Consider the following 16,034-nt stretch of genomic DNA (forward strand, 5'->3'; position numbering starts at 1 on the left):
GAGGCCTCACAGTCATGGCAGAAGGTGAAAGGCATGTCTTCCACGGTGGCAGACAAGAGAGAACAAGAGGCAAGCGAAAAGGGTTTCCCCTTATAAAGCTATTAGATCTTGAGAAACATATTCACTAAGACAAGAATAGTATGGGGGAAACCACTCCAATGATTCAATTATTTCCCATCAGGTACCTCCTGTAACAGGTGGGAATTATAAGAGTTACAATTCAAGATGAGATTTGAATGGAGACACAGCCAAACCATATCACTGGGCCTTTGTCCTCCTTCTCCACTCAGGACTCTAGAGAGAGGCTACCCAAACCAGCCTGGGGAACAGCCACCATATGAAACTGAACCTGGCTGTCCAGAAGGCTGAGTGGGGGTCGCTCTGCAGCTGGCACTTCCTGGGCCTCCCTCAGTTGCTGTGAGGTGGAAACAGGCTCTGAAGTGGCTGACAGGCTGCCAAGAGACTAGCCAGAGGAGGCCTTCAGAGAAGACTCCAGTAGGAGCCAAATGGGACAAAGTGTAGACCTCACTGGGGCCTAGAAAGAATCCACCAGCAGGAACCAAAGAGAGGTGGAGGCAGCCAGGGAAAGTGACCAGCCAGGCTCCAACCATGCCCAGACAGAGCAGTCTCTATGTTACCACAAAGCCAGCTCCCAGTCTTAAACACAAACCAGGCAAGTGCAGGGAAGTGGGGAAAGGCAGCATCCAGGAGCCCAAAGGAAACAGCCAGAAGGCCCTCTTGCCCAATAATCTGCTCTCCATGCTTCAGGATACAATGGAAGCCACACACTCACCTTCACACACAGATATAATTTTGACCCGTGGGGGTAGAAGATGGTTTCAGACCAATCCTTTCCCCAGAGAATGAGGAGTACCTGAGGCACTGTTTTAATTATTGCTTCAAGATAAATTCTGTAAGTTGTTACCTAAAACCAGTAGGTTACAGTCAAAATAAATGTATTTTTTAACCTGCATGTCTCCCATATTGTTGTATTGAGAAAAAAATGCATCTATCATTCTGAGAAATAATGTATCCAGCATATTGAGAAAGAAAATTTTAACTGCATCACACAGGATTTCATCAAGTTGTTTTCTGAAGTTAGAAATCAGGTGCCCAAGGAGAGCTTACCAGTGTTTGAATTCGTGCTTTTTTTTTTTTTCAGAGGAGGTCTTACTCTGTTGCCCAGACTGGACTTGAACCCCTGGGCTCAAGTGATCCTCCTGCCTCAGCCTCCATAGCTGGGACCTCAGGTGCATGCCACTGCACCGGCTTACGAGTTTTAATGAGGTTCTAGATAGGTTAACAGATAGGTTAAACAGCCCATCACAGTAATTCTTAAACATTTGCCATAGGATAATTGCAATTTTGTTTATGGTTTGGAAAGAGCAATCATAAAATTGTATTAATTTAAGTTCTTGAGATACTTATAAAATCTATGATTGCTCCATTCAATCCTTCAAACACAGTGATGGTTTTCTTAGAATAAGCACTTCTGGTCATTATGAAATAAAGATCCAGATCCAAGTAATTTAACTCTAAACTAATTTGGTAAATTTCTGCAAAGAATTTATGAATTTATCATTTTGAATACACTGGCGCCCAGATAACATCATATTAATATGTATTTGTGATCAGTGAGAGGAATTGTATTTGTAACCAGGAGAAAGCCACACTTGGTCAGCATCAGCTCTGGGCCTAAACCTCAATACTGAACTAGAAACATTTCCCCATGAAAGTTGAGTCAAAGAATATGCCTCAAAATTCCCTCCAAACTTATATGTATAGAATTCTTCACATTTCTTAGAGAGTTAATGACCCAAAGTATTTGACAGCAATATAAGATAAAAACTAAATAATTAACCTGGGTCTCAATGATTCTTGAAAGGAAATAAACAAACACAGAAGAGCTTGAATCAAAAAGAACTAAACCTAGACATCTAAGGAAAGCTGAATAACTCTGATACAAAAGCTATAATGTGTTTTAATAACAACATTTTCCCTTTCCATTAGCAGGTACAATTGCTGCCACTTAAGGAACTAATATGACTTTTCTACCTCCTATTACCATGATAAATTGCCAGTGGAATGCATTCCAAAGTGAGTAATGTCTTGCTGGACATTGGTAATTCACTTAAGCTGGTTAACATAATAACAGATACAATGACATAATCTCCGGATTCACATTAATATCTATAGCTTGGTCTGCTCTTGCAGACATGCTGCTGAATCAAAATTAAGGATGCTTGGAGGCTGGGCATGATGGCTCACGCCTATAATCCCAGCACGCTAGGAGACAAGGCGGGAGAATTGCTTAAGCCTAGGAGTTTGAGACCAGCCTGGGCAATATAGCAAGCCCTGTCTATGCTTAAAAAAAAAAAAAAATGCCAGGCATCGTGGCACATACCAGTAGTCCCAGCGACTCTGGAGGCTGAGGTAGGAGGATCACTTGGAGCCCAGGAGCTCAAGGCTGCAGTGAGCCATGATCACACCACTGCACTCCAGATTGGGCAACTGAGGGGGAGACCTGTCTCAAAAAAAAAAAAAAAAAATGCTTTGAATGAAAATTGTCTTGCTCATGTGGTGTTTTAACATATATCATTTGCTTTATTGGAAGTGATATAAAACAAGACCAGATCAGAGCTGTTATTTTATTTTCTTAATTACTTTACCACATTAACAAATTGCCTGAAGGTGAAGAAAATTACAACCAGAAACAAAACAAAGAGAATTACTCATCTAATTGTGAAACTTTTAGAAAGACTAAACGCAACTCTTCTAAACTGCTTCCCATATACATCACAAGGACAATTTAAGTAAAATGTGTCAAGAAGTCTTACAAAACAAATTCCTAATACAAGAAATCTATTTTTGACAAAACATTTAAAAATTAATTCCTACATTTAATTAGCAGAGAACAACAGAGTTTCATAGTATGACTTCAATAATTGAGACCAGATGAACATCTGGGGTAAAAAGCCATTATTTTCACCCAAAATACTTTCCTTCCTGCACTATTACAGTCACAGTAAGTTTTATTATATTTAACTCTAGTTAGCACCTGCATTCCAATATAGTCCTCATACTGCAGTAGATTTAAAGCTACTTGAGAATCAGACACTGTATGTTGCAGCACGTAGTAGGATGAATAATCATCCTAATTATGAGGGCCCATCCAGGATCCTAATCCCTAGAATCTATAAGTGTTAACCTTATTTGGAAAAAGGGCCTTTGCAGATGTAATTAACTAAGGATCTTGAGGTGGGGAGATGATCTCGAATTATCCAAGGGGTCCCTGATGGTCATCACATCTATTCTCATAAGAGGGAGATCTGACCCCGCCCCATAGAGGAGAAGGCAATATCGAATATGGAGGCAGAGACTGGAGGGAAACAGTCAGGAGCCAAGGAACACCGCAACCACCAGAAGCGAGAAGAGGCAAGGAACGGATTCTCCCCTGGGGTCCCTGAGGGAGCACAGCCCTGTTAAAAGTTTGATTTTGGCCTCTGCCCTCCAGATCTGTTAGAATAAATTTCTGCCATTCTAAGCCACCAAGTTTGTGGTTTTGTGTGCAGTAGCAATAGGAAATAAATACATGTCATTTTATTATTTCTTCCCTCCAAACTTCAAATGTAATTTAGGATCAAGGAGAATCTTATTTGAATAGTGGTATACCCTTTAAAAGTGTTTTCACATACTTTTTCCTAGCTGTGTCTCCTTAATGACTCTGGAGCAAGAGAAAGGCAAAAATTCCAATGAAAAATACAATTTGTTACCTAAGAACTATAGTTAGTTGCAGTGGTTAAGATAAACATGAGACAGGAAAATAGTTTTAAACCCTTAGGTAATATTTTGAATGGAATAATTAATTTCTCTGTACCACTAAGGAAAATATAAATGTTTTTTCTTTGTGATACTTAACAAAGAGATTACATTTAAATATGTTGGGATAATTAAAATACAAAAGATAATCCTCACATAGGTAATTAGCTCCATTAAAATATTCTTCCAGGCTCCCTCTAGATATAATTTTAAATTGAGTGATTTAAGTATGCTTACTTTTTCCATTCCAGTTTTCTTATCTTTTGGATATCCTATCTCTTATTTGCATCAGTTCTTCTATTTCCTTATTTGGAAAAATTAAATGCAGTTTTACAAAATGTAATATATGTTCTACTTTACATTAGGTTTATTATTTTCTCAATGCTTAGCTAAAAATCTTCATTACTCTGTAAAACTAAGTTTTGAATTCAATACAGTACATGTTTTCTAAATGACATAAATGGAAATTTGTTTCCTCTTATCTTTATTCAAAATTCTTCATTCTACCAAAACTTTTAAGTAATTGAAGTTAGAAATATATGCGTTGTCTCATTAAAGAATCTCAGAAATATCAAAAAACTTGAGCTTCTAAAAATTATTTTTTGTTATTAAATTTTTACAGAAATCTGTTACAGGAAAGTAAGCATGCTTTTGAACCATTTCCTGTCCTTATTCCAGTGTTCATGAAAAAGAGGAACTCTTTGGATAAACCAGCTGCTGGATTTCCTAGAATAGTAAATTACTCCAAAACTCCTATTTCGTGTGATCCTGCCACACTTTTATTTTCCCAGCAGGATTTCCTCATTTTTCACAACGATTTGTTTCTACTCTAAATTAGCTTCCTATAAATAGCCTCCTGTCAGATGAGTACTTACCTCTGCAGAGTAACCATGAATAAAGAGACCCCTTGGTTCCTTACACCCACATCTCTTTAATTAAATTCACAAAGCACAACTTTTCCATTGAAATTTTGTCTCCTTCTCTTCAAACAAATCGCTGCTGCAGTACAAAGGAAAAAATCTAGATTCTGTGAACCCATTTGGAATTCTTCATGAATATTGAAATATCTTTTAGATTTAAAAATAGCGACAATGAAAATATCATATATTTGGAGAACTGGTAGAAACGTAACTCAAGCTTCTTCGACTTTTTTTTTTTTTTTTTTTTTTTTTGGCTTTAGCCATTCTTACATTTTTTTGTGTTCCCAAACATGGGTCATTTTAGGGACATTCTGATAAATCATTATTAAGTTAGCTATCTGAGATGCTTTTTTTTTTTTTTTAAATTTATTTATTATTATTATACTTTAAGTTGTAGGGTACATGTGCATAACGTGCAGGTTTGTTACATATGTATACTTGTGCCATGTTGGTGTGCTGCACCCATCAACTCGTCATTTACATCAGGTATAACTCCCAATGCAATCCCTCCCCCCTCCCCCCTCCCCATGATAGGCCCCGGTGTGTGATGTTCCCCTTCCCGAGTCCAAGTGATCTCATTGTTCAGTTCCCACCTATGAGTGAGAACATGCGGTGTTTGGTTTTCTGTTCTTGTGATAGTTTGCTAAGAATGATGGCTTCCAGCTGCATCCATGTCCCTACAAAGGACACAAACTCATCCTTTTTTATGGCTGCATAGTATTCCATGGTGTATATGTGCCACATTTTCTTAATCCAATCTGTCACTGATAGACATTTCTCAAAAGAAGACATTCATACAGCCAACAGACACATGAAAAAATGCTCATCATCACTGGCCATCAGAGAAATGCAAATCAAAACCACAATGAGATACCATCTCACACCAGTTAGAATGGCGATCATTAAAAAGTCAGGAAACAACAGGTGCTAGAGAGGATGTGGAGAAATAGGAACGCTTTTACACTGTTGGTGGGATTGTAAACTAGTTCAACCATTATGGAAAACAGTATGGCGATTCCTCAAGGATCTAGAACTAGATGTACCATATGACCCAGCCATCCCATTACTGGGTATATACCCAAAGGATTATAAATTATGCTGCTATAAAGACACATGCACACGTGTGTTTATTGCAGCACTATTCACAATAGCAAAGACTTGAGATGCTTTAAGCAATTTTATGCCCACTCTGAGCTGACCTTGTCTTCCTGACTTGGGGTAAACCATTTCAGTGATGATCTCCTTATTCTTAGAAACAAATAAATTTTCATTATATAAACTAAGAGAAAAAAATGTACACCTGGATGTATCTCTTGGTGGTCTCTTTCCTTGTTGCCCTACATCAACTTCAGAATAAAGAAAACATTGTTCTTCTTGAGAAGTCAGTGAAACCTCTGAAGCTGTAAACATTTCTAGAGGACAATATAAATCCCATCTGTGTGAATTATAATAATGATTATATTAATGGCATAAATAAAAGGTTTGTTGAAACTTCCAACAGCAGTGTACTGTTTCTTTGCCTACATACGTGATGAATTTCAGTTTATTCCATTTTACTACCTGTGACATTTTTCTTTACATGGTAAAAACATAAGTCCTTTTTAAAATGAATAACACTTTTTTTTTTGAGACAGAGTTTCGCTCCTTCCCCCAGGCTGGAGTGCAATGGCGCAATCTCAGCTCACTGCAACCTCCACCTTCCAGTTTCAGGCGATTTTCCTGCCTCAGCCTCCCAAGTAGCTGGGATTATAGGCATCTGCCAGTATGCCCAGCTAATTTTTGTATTTTTAGTAGAGACAGGGTTTTACTATGTTGACAAGGCTGGTCTCAAACGCCTGACCTCATGATCCACCTGCCTCGGTCTCCCAAAGTGCGGGGATTACAGGCATGAGCCACCACGCCTGGCCTAACACTTTAAATAATGATCATCATCATCATCATCATCATCATCATTATCATCATCATCTAAATAGAACACCACTATCCAGCAAATACATGAAAACTTTATCACTAAGTCTCAGGAAGTTTGAATGATAGAAATGATAGAGACAATCCCTTTATTTTTATGGTGAAGTATTAACAGTTTGGGCTTTGGCATCCTCCAGACATGAGTGTAGATTTCAGTTCTATAACATTAGCTCCATGATGCATAACCTTTCAGAAGCCAGCTCTTCGTCTGAAAAAATGGGGATAATGTCTCTTATCCATTTTGTAAAGTTGTTATGAGGGATCACAAGACTTGAAAATGTGCAAATACTTACGTGTAAACACAGATAACTGGGTATGGTCTCTAACACATGCCTCCCTTTCCCTTCCCCTTTGCTTTCAGAAGTCATCAGGTACACATGGCCTGCACGGACTGATCAGAAATGACTGTGGCTGCCGTCGAGAAAGATGTCCTAAATTTCAAAATGTTTTAGCCTCATTAGTAGATGCCAACACGACAATTAAAACAATGGTCAAACATTGTATCCTGAACCGGCAAAACAAAATTTATGTATGCAAGGTTGGGCAGCAGGTGCAGCAACCTTGGCCCTCCCGTACAACGGAGGACGGGAAAGAAAATTGGTATCTCGGAAGGATGGAGATTGTAAATTATAAGGCAAAAAACTAAAACTTTTTTTTGACTAAGAAATTCTGTTTACACCATTTACACTCGTAAATCTTCAAGGATATATTGGTTCATTTAGTAAATATTTAGTGTCTACTATATGATAAGGACATTTCTAGGTTCTGAGAAGAAACTGAACAAGAGTCCAGGCATTTTCTCTACTTTTCATAGCGTTTACATGGTAATGAGGCAATATATGATAATATGAATTATTATCAGTAATATGATCTATTAATAGATGGTATTAATATTAATAATCTTTTGATTATCTGTTATAGATATTTATAGTATCTACTAATAGATACTATTACTATTATCTATTCTTAATATATAATATTCATTATGAAGAGAAGAAAGTGTAAATCTCTGTTTAAGAATGATGAGGGTGCTCATTTCACACTCAATAGGCAGGAAGCTGCTAAGAGGAGATGGAATTTCCAGTGAATCTTGAATAAAAACCAAGAGGCAGCCACAATCTGAGAGAATAGCATCTCAGCCCACGAGGACCAGGAGAAGCCAGTCTGGTAGGTTACATATGTAGTGAAAGAGGAAGGTGAGAGGAGATGAAGGGGAAGTTCTGGGCAATGGCCAAACGGGGCCTTGCAAGCCACAAATGAGAGTATAGATTTTATTAAGGTATTTTGAAAGCTCCATAGGATTTTAAGCAAAGGAGTGTTATGTTACATTAATGCCATGTTATGTTAACCGGATTTCTTATCTCGAACACTTACATCATGACTCTGCAGATAACCGATTAAGGACAACACAAGAGTGGTCCTGCAGAAAACAGGTGAAAGGTTACTACCTACACTGGTCCAGGCAAGTTGAGATGAACCAGATGGTGCCCGGAGAGTCACAAGGAAGGGGGCAGATGTGGGATGTGTTCTGAGACGGATTCAATAAAACTGACTGAGGAACTGAATGTGGGGAATGAAGAAAAGAGGAAAATAACACCTATGCTTTTGCCTAGATCTGGGAAAGGAGTGAAGCCTGGGAAAGGGAGATGAAACAGATGGGGGAGAAACAAGTTTGGAGGAGGTGTGGGAAAACCTAGAGTTCTGTTTTCGACATGTTAATTTAGAGCTACTTGCTAGGCATTCAAGTAAAGATGTCATCCTTGTTGTGTGGAATCTGAATTTCAGGGGTCAAGGATGGAGCTGACATATGGGGAGAATGGACCCAGACACAGTCAAAGATTTACAAGCAAGGATATATATATATATACACACACACACACACACAGACACACACACACAGACATATATATACACACACATATATATACACACATATATATTTAAAGTTGCAATACAGAATGAATAAAAAGAAACTAACTCTTGGTACATTCATATAATACAATGCTACATATCTTTGGAAGTATATTTTTGAATAATACTTAGAGAAATGTATAAATGGGAATGTATTGTTATACTATGAAGAGGTACGAGGAATGTGATCCCACATTTGTGCAAATATATAAATTACCAAAATCTAAAGTATACAAATATTTGTAAGAATTACTTTGGAGTTTTCAATGGTGAGATCATAGGTGTTTTGTACTGGTTTTGCATTTTTTGTATTTTCAAGATCAGAAAATATGGAAAAATTAATGACCATAAAAACAAATATAATTAAAGAACATCAGCCTATGAGTTACAATAAAACAGCTGAAGACACTAAAGAAAGATTTAGCAAATATACTTTAACAATATTTCACTTTCACTTAATGTCCTAACATTATTGTAAAGTTACTGAGAATATGAAAGTATTGATATATTTTCTAATGAATTTGCTTAAATAGTGATATTTAAAAATATTTATCAAACAAAAATTTCTAAATATTTTTTCCTGTGTTTTACACACATACACTTTTTGCCCCAGAGAATTTTGCACACAAAATGCCATACTTCATCATTTTTATATTTTATTATGAATAAGTGGTATCTAGTTAGTCCATCTATCACTCTGAATTTGATTTGAAAAATTGCAATGTGACATCCACTGCCATCAATCCCAAAATAAATGGACAATAGCCATATAATGTATTGTTTCACCTGAAAGGTTAATTTTGATAACACCTTGGAAATGATCAATTGTGCAAGAATTGGGTCTTATAATAACAAGAAGGGTAAGATCCTGGACAGGGCATTAATTCCATAACTCCAGTGGTATAATGTTATGTAGATGTGGAGTTATGCAATTAATGCATGATGTATCCTTAACAAGTTGTAGGTTCTCATCATCATCGAATAAAATGTAACAATTTAATCAATTCAGGTACAAGAAATGTTGGCCAGCTTCTTGCAACTAACAATAATGTCTTAGTTTTGAGGTTAAAGCAATCATCAGGCTCTCCCTCGAAATTTGGCCTACCTTTCCCTGAAATCTTAGGAGGCACGTTTGATATTTTAAAAATTAGCCCCACCGAATTTGGGTTTTAAGTTTGATATGATGGTTGAACTGTCAGTTGTTGGCATTCAATTAAATATTCTTGACTGAAATGAAGCAATTAGGGAAAACGTGTTTTATATGGTCAAGGTTAAGCTGAAATGCGAGATTCAATTTTAAACACAAGGATTTAAGTAAGTATTCAAGGGCATATCAGAACACGCTTTTAGGAAATACACTGTAAAGATACTCAGATTAGACAAATTAACTGATGAACCCAAGAAATATGATTCTGACTCAGGCTCACAGCATCAACTGGTTACCAATGGCTCCTATAAACTGTGAATAATAGGTACAGCCTGCTTTGCTAGTATGACCTTTTCACAGTTTGTAAGACTCATAGACTTGCAGAAAGGAAGTGAAAGGGAAAGTGATAAGAGATGGCTGTTGTGCAAAACATTTGCGTTATACTTATTACAAGTCTAGCAAAAGCTTATGTCAGTGGTTAAGGAAGGGCATATTGGTGGAAAAGGATTGGCAGATACCCTAGATGTTTCTGGGCACAAGAATTCACTCAGTCCATATTTATGGAGTATCCTCCAGGTGCCCTTCCCTGTGAAAGATTCTTTCTAGGGTAACAAAGGAAAATCAGCAATACATATGCAAGAGGAGCTCGAAGACCAGTTAGGGGCAGGAGAATAAACATACAGTGAATAATTTCAGTTTTATTTGCTGAATATTTAGTAAATAAAGCAAGAAGCTGACTCAGGTGACTCATAATTCTTACATAAGGTAAAAACTTTTGACCTGTATATTAAAGGATGAGTAGACAGTTTCCAGGCACAGAGGGAAAGGCATTCTAGGAAAAGAGAACATGGGCCAGTCCAGTAACACAAAAGAGCTTAGAACGTTTGCCTGTGGAGGATGCTGCCCAGGTTCCAGCTGTCAGTTGTTGGCATTCAATTAAATATTCTTGACTGAAATGAAGCAACTAGGGAAAATGTGTTTTATATGGTCAAGGTTAAGCTGAAAGGCGAGAATTTTAAACACAAGGTGTACGTTAGCTGCATACAAGAGTGTCGCTGGATATGAGTTTGGAGAATTTCTTGAAATCAGACATTGTAAGGCTTTTTATTCCCATTCAGAATGTGTGTGGACGTTTTGCAATCTATCCATCTGACAAAAGTCTAATATCCAGAATCTACAAGGAACGTAAGCAAACTTACAAAAAACAATCCCATTAAACAGTGGACAAAGGACATGAACAGATACTTCTCAAAAGAAGACATACATGCAGCCAACAAACATATGAAAAAAACTCAACATCACTGATCATTAGAGAAATGCAAATCAAAACCACCATGAGATACCATTCTATGCCAGTCAGAATGACAATTATTAAAAAGTCAAGAAACAAGAGACGCTTGTGAGGTTGCAGAGAAATAGGAATGCTTTTACACTGTTGGTGGGAATGTAAATAGTTAAACCATTGTGGAAGACATCTGGTGATTCCTCAAAGATTAAGAACCGGAAATACCATTTGATTCAGCAATCCCATTACTGGGTATATAACCCAAAGGAATATAAATCATTCTATTATAAAGATACATGCACATGTATGTTATTTGCAGCACTATTCACAACAGCAAAGACATGGAATCAGCCCAAATACTCATCAATTATAGACTGGATAAAGAAAATGTGGTACATATACACCATGGAATACTATGCAGCCCTAACAAGGAACAAAATCCTGTCCTTTACATGGACATGATGAAGCTGGAAGCCATTATCCTCAGCAAACTAATTCAGGAGCAGAAAACCAACACTACGTGTTCTCACTTATAAGTGGGAGCTGAACAATGAGAACACGTGGACACAGGGAGGGGAACACCAGGCATTGGGTCCTGTTGGGGAAGGGTGAAGTGGTGGGGGAGAACAATAGAGAAAAGTACTAATGCATGCCAGGCTTAATACCTAGGTGATTGGTTGACAGGTGCAGCGAAGCACCATGGCACACATTTACCTATGTAACACAAACCTGCACATCCTGCACATGTACTCTAAAACTTTAAAATAAATAAAATAAAATAAGTGTCTGCATTTTAATCTTGAGGCAAAGGGAGAGACATTTACACAGAGAATAAAATATACTCAGAGGTGTGTTCGAGTAGTCCCCAATGTCAAGGGGAATGATTACCAGAAGGGAGTAACGATGATCAGAGAGACCATTAAAATATTTATTGCCATAGTTGAAGTAGAAAACCTCAGAGCCACGTAGTAGTCATGGCAAGGCAAAGAAGATAGTTTTAAAGGAGGTTTGAACAACACGGACAGAGAACTCAGATGTGAAGATTAGTTTTACTCAGCATCCATCTGAGCACAGAAGTAGAGGTGTCAGGAGCAATGCATTCGCGTTGCCTTGATCAAATTCACATGCAAACAGAATCAGAGCCAAAGAAGGTAACTCTCTGGCCTACTTAAGTAGCTTTTACACTTCTCAGCAGAGCCCGGGAGGGTCTCTTAGCCCCATGCATGAATGGAAGAATGAGATGAAAGTCCAAGATCCAGTTACTGCTTAAAATAAAATAAAAAAAATAAAAAAAAAAATCTTTTATTTATTCTAAGCTTGTAACTAATGTCCCCCAAAATAAATACGTAGAAGCATCATTCAATTCAATTCTATCCCATTCAACTAACATACATTTGCTTTCTTCTATGTATGCTGCTTTGTGTGATTCTCCTAGGGAGAGATAATAATAAAGCTGAAATGAACTCACAATTGGAACGCTTTATAAATAGTGGTTTCTTCTTGTCATACATTTTTACCATTTCTGTCTTGCAACTTATTTTATGTGCCTCCTCTATGTGGAAGCTGTGGATGTATTCCTAACTTGAGGAGGCCCCTGTCATTACAATCATCTGTTTAATGTATTTCAACAGGCTTAGTATTAGGAGAATCAGAATTGAACTGGAGCTTTAATTACTCTATTTTTAGTGTGCTACATTTTGTAGGTTGTTAGTACTTAGGGTAGAAACCCAACAATTCTTGTCAACAATTTTCACTTTGGCAAACATCTTTTTATTTTTGCTTTCCATGTGAAGTAGTGGGAAAAAGGGACAAATTAACCTTGAGACACTATGTGTGTTTCTCTACCTCAACACTGCATTGTCCCATTGTCAAAAAACCATGAGACATTATCATTTGACTATATTATTTTTGGAATCTATATTTAAAAAAAAAACTAAAATGAGAAATAAATTGTCAGGAATGACTCAAAAAATCTTTTGTGCCTCATATGTGTATTAAGCATTGATTTTTACATCAAGGGCATGAAAATTGAATAATCTTGATTTGGGAGAGCCACCAAAATCATGTATTCAGAGAACCTAACAGTAAAAAGTTTTCAAACATGAATCTGCATTTCATGGAAAGAAAAGGAAATATTTTTAAAGGTACATGCATAGTTAATGTTTCTCATTTCCTCCAGCAGGAATTGACTATTTTGTCTATCACTGCAATGTAGTAAACAGAATTTGATACCTATTTACTGGCTGAGCTTAATAAAGAGATCACTATATTGCCTCCAAAAATCACTAAAAACAATTGATTTACTTTCTAGTTGGAAAACTGTCTCAGCACAGTGCATGACTGACAGTTTTTCCAATGTTTGAATTGTTCCTTTTGATGCAGGACAGGTGAGTTCCAAATTGGGGCTTAGCACATGAGGGTTTTTGGCTTCACCCAGGAAAGAATTCAAGGGCAAGCTGGTGGTAGGGTAGAGGAAAAGAGCTTTATTGACGAGGCAGCATTACAGCTTTGTGACTGCAGAGTAGGACTACCCCATAGACATAGAGTAGCAGTTCAGGTCTGTTCTTCAATCATATTTATACCTACTTTTAATTGCATGCAGATTAAGGGGCAGTTTGTGCACAAATTCCTAGGAAATGGACAGTAACCTCTGGGTTGCCAGTCATGGCTGTGGAAAGAGGCGGTAACTATTGCCGTGGAAAGAGGCGGTAACTATTGCCGTGGAAAGAGGCGGTAACTGTTGCCGTGGCAACAGTAAACTGACACAGCACACTGGTAGGCATGCCTTAATGGAAAGCGGCTTCTGCCCCATTCCTGTTTTAGCAAGTCCTCATTGTTCTGGTGTCCGAGCCCTGCCTCTGAAGCAGAGTCCCACCTTCCACCTCACTTTGTCACAAGCTCTCAAGTGCACATTCCATATTATCTGTAATACAGTAATGTTTATGAATCAATTACTCTAGTTCCACAACCAAACTTCCTTGCGATTAAATAATAAAAGCTCAACACTTCCAAGTGACTCCATGTTTCAGCACAGAGAAGACTTAAACTTTAATCGAAGAACCAAAAAACTGGGAGTTGCTTTTTTTCCTTTGGTGAAAGGGTAACAATTTTTTCCCCTTTAGGTCTCAGAGTGCTCACATTTTCTGCCCCCCATCATCCCTCATAACCACTCTTCAGTACAATCTGATGAAAATAGTCTTGAGAAATTTTCCTTTACATTCTACTCACATCTACAAGTATTTTAGAAAAAGTTAAAAAATGATTAGAAATACATGAACCAAGGCTGGGCACGGTGGCTCATGCCTGTAATACCAGCACTTTGGGAGGCCACGGTGGGTGGATCATGAGGTCAGGAGTTCGAGACCAGCTTGGCCAATATGGTGAAACCCCGTCTCTAATAAAAATACAAAAATTAGCTGGGTGAGGTGGTGTGCACCTGTAATTCCAGCTACTTGGGAGACTGAGGCAGGAGAATTGCTTGAACCCGGGAGGCAGAGGTTGCAGTAAATCAATATTACACCACTGCACTCCACCCTGGGCAACAGAGTGAGACTCCATCTCAAAAAAAAAAAAAAAAAGAAAAGAAAAAGAAAGAAATATATGAACCATTTTAAAAGCACAACAGATATTTTATCAAAAATTTTGTTTTTAGTAATGATCAAAATATGACATTTTTGTGAGTAAAAACGTCAAATTTTGTAAACTCAAACTATGCTTTAGAAAAGTTGAATGCAATTTTGCTATAAAAAGGAGTTGCTTTCATTTAAAATAAATTTATTACTTTTTGTGTATACATATATTTAACGATCACTTTTTCTTCATGCCTGCGCGCACGTGCGCGTGCCCACACACACACACATTCACACACACACACTCACACACACACATTCTGTTCCTTTCCACACATCCTGTCCCTACCCATCTCTAACAGCTACCTAGAAATGTAAATTCCGTAAGGACAGGCATTTTGTCTATAGTTTGTAGTCCCAGGGTATGCTATACTATAGGAGGTCACTAAATATTTGCTGAATGAATAAATAGAATACCCGAATTCTCTGGCTTCAAATATTTAAAGTCATTTACAACATGACTTTCTTTTCAAATAATTTAATCCCTTCAAATTTCAAATGACTTCACAATATCATAATTATCTTCTTTATTAAAAAAACCGATGTTATCCCAGTATTTTGGGAGGCAAAGGTGGGAGGATCACTTGAGGCCAGGAGTTCGAGACCAGACTGGCCAACATGGTAAAATCTGTCTCTACTACAAATAAAAAAATTATAGTTTGGCCGGGCACGGTGGCTCACGCCTGTAATCCCAGCACTTTGGGAGGCCGAGGCGGGCGGATCACAAGGTCAGGAGATCGAGACCATGGTGAAACCCCGTCTCTACTAAAAATAGAAAAAATTAGCCGGGCGTGGTGGCGGCGCCTGTAGTCCCAGCTACTCGGGAGGCTGAGGCAGGAGAATGGCGTGAACCCGGGAGGCGGAGCTTGCAGTGGGCCGAGATCGTGCCACTGCACTCCAGCCTGGGCGACAGAGCGAGACTCCGTCTCAAAAAAAAAAAAAAAAAAAAAAAAATTAGCCAGATGTAGTGGCACATGCCTGTAATCTCAGCTCTTCAAGGGGCTGAGGAATGAGAGTTCACTCAAACCTGAAAGGCTGAGGTTGTAGTGAGCCAAGACCGTGCCACTGCACTATAGCCTGGGTGACAGAGCGAGACTCTGCTTCACAAAACAGATGTTAAAACCACTACTTCAAAAGTAGTTCTGTTTCCTAGGCTTGTTTGCTCCTACATTTAAATTTTCCTTTTTGGGATAAATAACACAGCTGAGGGGATATCTAAAGGAACACCGGTAATTATATCTCTATCATAGAAAGAAGCAAAATATGAGATAAATCAGCAAAATTATTTTCAACTAATTGAACTGAAAAGAGACAGTTCATGTGAAAGCATTTTGATGGGAGTGGGATGGGACAGA

At 37.9% G+C, this 16,034-nt stretch overlaps 1 protein-coding gene across 5 annotated transcripts in view; it reads right to left on the reverse strand.

Moving 5' to 3' along the window:
* Window positions 1–16,034, reverse strand: part of CHRM3 (cholinergic receptor muscarinic 3) — a 522,214-nt gene that overhangs the window by 336,842 nt on the left and 169,338 nt on the right. The window contains exon 1 of one of the 5 annotated variants that reach the window (XM_077988412.1): window positions 2,405–2,532. The exons of the other annotated variants lie outside the window; for them this stretch is intronic. The gene's annotated coding sequence lies outside the window, so the exon portion shown is untranslated. Of the gene's footprint in view, window positions 1–2,404; window positions 2,533–16,034 lie in introns of those variants that run through there. 5 annotated transcript variants of the gene reach the window in all.

The sequence above is a fragment of the Macaca mulatta genome, chromosome 1 (genome assembly GCF_049350105.2).
Source record: "Macaca mulatta isolate MMU2019108-1 chromosome 1, T2T-MMU8v2.0, whole genome shotgun sequence".
Classification (NCBI taxonomy): Eukaryota; Metazoa; Chordata; class Mammalia; order Primates; family Cercopithecidae; genus Macaca; species Macaca mulatta.